Source organism: Hyperolius riggenbachi, chromosome 9 (assembly GCF_040937935.1).
Source record: "Hyperolius riggenbachi isolate aHypRig1 chromosome 9, aHypRig1.pri, whole genome shotgun sequence".
Classification (NCBI taxonomy): Eukaryota; Metazoa; Chordata; class Amphibia; order Anura; family Hyperoliidae; genus Hyperolius; species Hyperolius riggenbachi.
The window spans coordinates 258,985,296-258,991,295 of NC_090654.1; the positions used below are offsets into that span (position 1 = coordinate 258,985,296).

The window sequence follows — 6,000 nt, forward strand, 5'->3', positions numbered from 1 at the left end:
GTAGAGTCCTACAATCATGCATGTGAGTGAGATATGTGCGGTGCGAACAGGCACAGGTTGTTGGAGGATCTAAGGGGGAGCGGAGATTAGCTGAAGAACTGATTCTGGTTTCCTCCTGGCGGTGCAGCTAGAGGGCATTCCAGAGATGACACACACAGCTAAAGACAGGGCTATGGAGTCGGAGCAATTTTAGGTACCTGGAGTCGGAGTCAGTGATTTCATAAACTGAAGAGCCGGAGTCGGATGATTTTGTACAAAATCAACAACCCTGGTAAGTATTAGACCAAGGAGTCGAAATCGAGGAATCGGAGCCATTTTGGGTATCCGGAGTCAGAGTCCGTGGTTTCATAAACTGAGGAGTCGGAGTCTGAAGATTTTTGTACCGACTCCACAGCCCTGGTTAAAGAAGGCACTGACGTCAATGATGCATGCTCCATACTGAACACCCCACCGGCCATCCGATCTGCTGCAGGGCAGGCACCAATCTCTGTCCCCTGAGAGCCCACTTGGCACCAGCTGCACTCCACTGCCAGGGGCACAGAAAAGGTCAGTATATACACTAATGCCCAGTTCACACTTGCAATTAAGTAGAAAACTGATCCATGAAAACACACACACACACACGATTTTTCTGTTTAGAATGTTCAGTTTCCTCACTAATGTGAAGAAACGTTCACGTTCTCTCATTGACCCTAATGCAGTGCTTCAGGATCCGTTTCCATTACGCTGGGCTCAGTGGTACAACGGTGCTGCAGCAGGAAACTTGCGGTCCGTTCAGCGGACGGATGTGAACGGATCCGTAGGTTAACACTGGATCCATTCTGATCCACAAACGGACCGTTGAACACCAGTGTGAACCGGCAATGACACATACACAGCAAATTGGTGACTTGTGTATAATTCGAGGGGGCAACTTCCAGTACAGTTTTTTTGTGCTGAAAAATCTGGCTTATATACAGTACACAGCAGGGAAGCCCTCACTCTTCTCTGTGTGTTAGTGAGTTTGTTTTACACAAATTTGACACATTTGGACTATAAAACAACGATGAAAATGGAAACAAATGAGAGCAGCTGAAGAGGTCTTAGCCATTGACAGCTTACAGGCATTTGTCCACAGAAGCCTTTGCTCTGTAGTCTTTATACAGTTTGTGAAGCATCTCATAGCTAGTTTTCCTGTTAAAGTGGACCTGACCTCTTGCACAGGACAGAAGGATAACCTAGAGAAGTGCACCCTGTATGTATTTAGAGAGTTTAGCCTGCCTAATTACCACTCATCTGCATCTGATCACAAGTTGTGCTTTGATCTCTCCCATGTCAGCTGACTGCCACGGCAGATAAGCTCATTTGAAAGCACAAAGTGTTAATATACCTGCTTCCATGAAATCAGTAAGTAGAAACACTGCAGATTTATTGCAGGATTTGTATCAGATGTAACAAAAATGTTTTTCTTTAAAAGGTTATGCTGTTGCTTATCTTTCAGAGCAGAGAGGAAGTTCTGAGTTCAGGTTCCCTTTAACTACAGTCATCGATTTGAATGGTAACACCTCCTAAATACTTTGCAGATGCTTGATAATACCTAACCCCAGGTTTGTCCGCGGCAAGGAGCAACAGGGACAGTTCCAGGGAAAGAAATCACCACCAATCTCAATATTTCCACACATTCTCCTATGACATCATTCCTTGCGGTAGTTTTCCCCATCTGGAAAATGACCACGTGGCACGAGACCGTCCAAGAAGAGTCCATTAAGACACCGCATGCAGCACCAAATCCAACATTGGTGTGAACACCACAAAAGAAATGAATAATTTTCTGCAGAGCAAACCACTCATTATCGCAGCAACAGGAACAGAGACATGCCAGTAGTGACTGCTGGTGTGACCAGGGCTGTGGAGTCGGAGTTGGAGTAATTTTGGGTACCAGGAGTCAGAGTTGGAGTCTGATTTCATAAACTGTGGAGTCGGATGATTTTTGGACAAAATCCACAGACCTGATAAGTATTAAGGTTCGTATACACGTCCGATAAAGATCGTTCGTTACGAACGATCCGTGACGTTTACACGATATTCAAATTAGACCGAAAAGATCGTTCGTAATGAACGATTGTGTACACGCGTGAACGATATAAGTATAAAGTAATGAACGACGAACGATAAAAAAAATGTGTGAGCAAACGGAAGTGACGATATGACAGGCAATAAGAACATGCGTACTACTCCACAGATAATCATTATCGGACGATCTTTGTACACACTGCAACGATTGAACGATTATCTTTCAAAAAAAATCCGCCGGGTTGGATCGGTCGGATTGAACGATAACGGTCGTTATCGTTCAAAAAAAATTATCGTTGGAAAATTTGGAATGTACGATTATCGGTCCGATTGTGGTTATCGTTCGTTTTTGAACAATCTTTATCGGACGTGTGTACTCAGCTTTAGACTAAGGAGAAAGTCATTTTGGGTACCCGGAGTCAGAGGTTTCATAAACTGAGGAGTCAGAGTTTGAAGATTTTTGTACCAACTCCACAGTCCTGGGTGTGACTCCAGCCTTATTTAACGGCCTTTCCTCTTTCTACCTGCTCAATCACCCACGGCAACGCAGTCTCCTCTACCCACAATGCACGCTGCAATGACAGCCTGTTTGGACAGGTTGCACAGTATGACTGCATTTGAGGTAAAAGAATTATTTGGCTGGATTGCAACAAAATCGCATAGCCCCGCAACAATTTGCTATGCAAGTTTTCTACACTTACTACAGAAGTGTAAATGCTTAAAAAAAAACAGAGCATTTGCCATTGGGAAAAATGTAAACTTCCTTGTGCAATTTCCATTATACACACTATAGCATCCAATCTCTAAGAGTTACCGCATTCGGTAACGAAATGACGGAAGACTGTCGACTGAAGTATGACCATGTACACATTCACAATGTTTTCTGCCTGTTACCGTTTGCAGAAAAAATGCGGTAAAAATGATAAAAGTGTGGTGACGGGTTAGTAAATAAATCGTTATTTTAGACTTACATTCTGCAAAAAAACGAAATTCAGAATAAAAAAATTAAATAGATTGTTTCATCGTTAAATACTAATTTTTAATAACCTATTTTTCACTTCACATCCAAATACATGTAGTATACAGCCTTTTGTGCTGTATTTTCTGGACTTTGATATTCAAATCCGTGCATATTCTGGCCCCTGGATACCTAAAGGATTTGTTGCAACCAGGGCTGTGGCGTCCGTACAAATATCATCTGACTCCATAGTTTATGAATCCACCGACTCATGGTACCCAAAATTGCTCCGACTCCACAGCCCTAGTTGCAACTGCATTACTCCTCCCATGATCCTAGAGACCTAGACCTAGATCAAAAGCATCTAATAACTTCATTAGCCCTAGAGTCCACCCAAACCCTTGGAGCCAGAGCCTTCTGTCATGCTGCCCCTGCACTTTGGAACTCACTTCCTCACCCAAAGCAGGACACCTTCATCCCTGGAAGAATTTAAAGAGAAACTGTAACCAAGAATTGACCTTCATCCCAATCAGTAGCTGATACCCCCTTTCCCATGAGAAATCTTTTCCTTTTCACAAACGGATCATCAGGGAGCTCTGAATGGCTGATATTGTGGTGAAACCCCTCCTACAGTGTGATGTCAGGACCATGGTTTTTGCATTGTGGGAAATAACAGCTGTTTCCAACTGCCAAAAAAGCAAGCAGCTCTCCTTCCACTGACATCACCTGCCAGCAGTAAAAATGTTACCATGTGATAAATGTCAGAATGTAAATCAGGGAGAGGAAAGATATTACAATGAGCAAACACTGTCATCTATACATAAATATTGCAAAAATGAAGCACTTTTTTATTACATTATTTTCACTGGAGTTCCTCTTTAAGTCTATAAAGCATCTTCTATAGCTTTATGATGGGAATAAATAATGAGTTTTTCTCGGCAGATAGATGGCTCGATAGATAATTTCCGACACATCTGATTTTGATCGTTTTTAACGCTTTTCTGAAAACTTCTATACAAATAGATTGAAAATCCGATCGGACCTGTCAGAAATTATCTAGTAAGCCATCTATCTGCCGGAAAAAAAAATTCCCAGCATAAAGCCTGGTACACATCATGCAATTTTTATTGTACATCTTATTCAAATGAGTGATCAGATCGATAATCAGATCTGACATTGATCCGATCTAGAAGAAAGCTAGCATACACACGTATGCAATTTTTTCAAATTCCGCTTTGCTATCGATTGCAAATGAATAATAAAAAAAAACACACACACAAGGAATTGTATATTCTCTAACAGGTCCAATCTGATTCCAAATTGAGAGAGAGATTGATTTTGAGATTGGTATCGGCCACTGGGAATTGGTAGGCTGTCTTTTTTGTATTCAATAATATTCTTGATCTGAAGTGGGATCTGAAGTGAAATCGCATGGTGTGACAGCTGCATGTAGATGAAGATGATCTATAGAGAAACCCTGGGTGATTTCCAAACTCAGGGACAGTAAATCTGGGGCTGGCCCGGGAAACCAGGACCAGCAGGATGATCATCCCAGGAGGAGATGCTAGTTCCCTCCCTTGGCGTGCCCCCCCACCCACCTACTTATGCCAAGCTCACACCTCAGAGACTGCCCTGCCAGCATCATCCCAGCAGCCTGGCGTCCCCACCCATGCCCCAGAGACTGCCCAGCACCATCCCAACAGCCTGGCGTCCCCACCCATGCCCCAGAGACTGCCCAGCATCATCCCAACAGCCTGGCACCCCCACCCATGCCCCAGAGACTGCCCAGCATCATCCCAACAGCCTGGCACTCCCACCCATGCCCCAGAGACTGCCCAGCATCATCCCAGCTGCCTGACACCCCGCCAGCATCGCCCCAGCAGCCTGGCACCCCCACCCATGAGCATACCCTAGAGATTGCTCTGCCAGCATCATCCCAGAAGACTGCCACTCCCACCCATGCCCCAGAGACTGCCCTGCCAGCATCACCCCAGCAGCCTGGCACCCCCACCCATGCCCCAGAGACTGCCCTGCCAGCATCACTCCAGCAGCCTGGCACCCCCATCCATACCCCAGAGACTGCCCTGCCAGCCTCATTCCAGCAGCCTGGCACCCTCACCCATGAGCATACCCCAGAGACTGCCCCACCAGCATCATCCCAGCAGCCTGACACCCCCACCCATGCCCGAGACTGCCCTGCCAGCATCATCCCAGAATCCCACCCATGCCCAGCTAGAACCCCAGAGACTGCCCTGCCAGCAGCACCCCCGCCCATGCCCCAGAGACTGTCCTGCTAGCATCACCCCAAAGACTTCCCTGCCAGCAATATCCCAGCAGCCTAGCACCCCCACCCATACCCCAGAGACTGCCCTGCCAGCATCATCCTAGCAGCCTGGCACCCTGCCCTGCCAGCATCATGCAGGCCGAGCAGACATAGCGCCAGGCTAGCGGTGTCCCCGGAGCACAGAGGATCCTGGAAGATTCCCGAATAATCCTACAGCCTTCAGCACAGAGGCCTGCGCCCTGATGAAGCCCACATGGCAGCAGCCGCCTCTCTCTCTATACATATATAATGTCACCCTATGCAGAGACCCGCCGCCCTGCACAGCAGCAGCACAGCGCCCATCCCTCCTATCCCCAGCCGAGGCCTAGCCGGGCCGGCAACTCACCTGCTCAGCCTGGCGCTGCCCTCGGCCTCCCGTGCGCTGGATATGCGGCCGCTCCCCCCTCTCACTCATTCACATCCCAGCACGGAGCACAGGAGGGCGGGGCCGGGAGAGGCGGAGGCAAGGCCGGGACAGGAGGGGCGGGACCCGGATGAGGTGGAAGGCCGGGCTGGGAAGTGCTGCTGGGAGGGCTTAGCTGAGAGGAATGGAGGGGCGGTGCTGACTGATGACGGGTGGGGCTGACTCGATGGCGAGCACGTCCGTGTGACGCTACCGCACACACTGCCCCCTAGTGGTCCTTGTTGCTCGTCAAGGATTTTTTTT

General features: G+C 47.5%; 1 protein-coding gene across 16 annotated transcripts in view; it reads right to left on the reverse strand.

Moving 5' to 3' along the window:
• Window positions 1-5,793, reverse strand: part of KTN1 (kinectin 1) — a 185,665-nt gene extending 179,872 nt beyond the window's left edge. For 9 of the 16 annotated variants that reach the window (XM_068254395.1, XM_068254399.1, XM_068254397.1 and 6 more), the window contains exon 1: window positions 5,680-5,792. The gene's annotated coding sequence lies outside the window, so the exon portion shown is untranslated. Of the gene's footprint in view, window positions 1-5,679 lie in introns of all 16 variants that reach the window. The other 7 variants (XM_068254394.1, XM_068254398.1, XM_068254396.1 and 4 more) reach the window with 2 other exon arrangements.
• Between the last annotated feature and the right edge of the window lie 207 nt (window positions 5,794-6,000).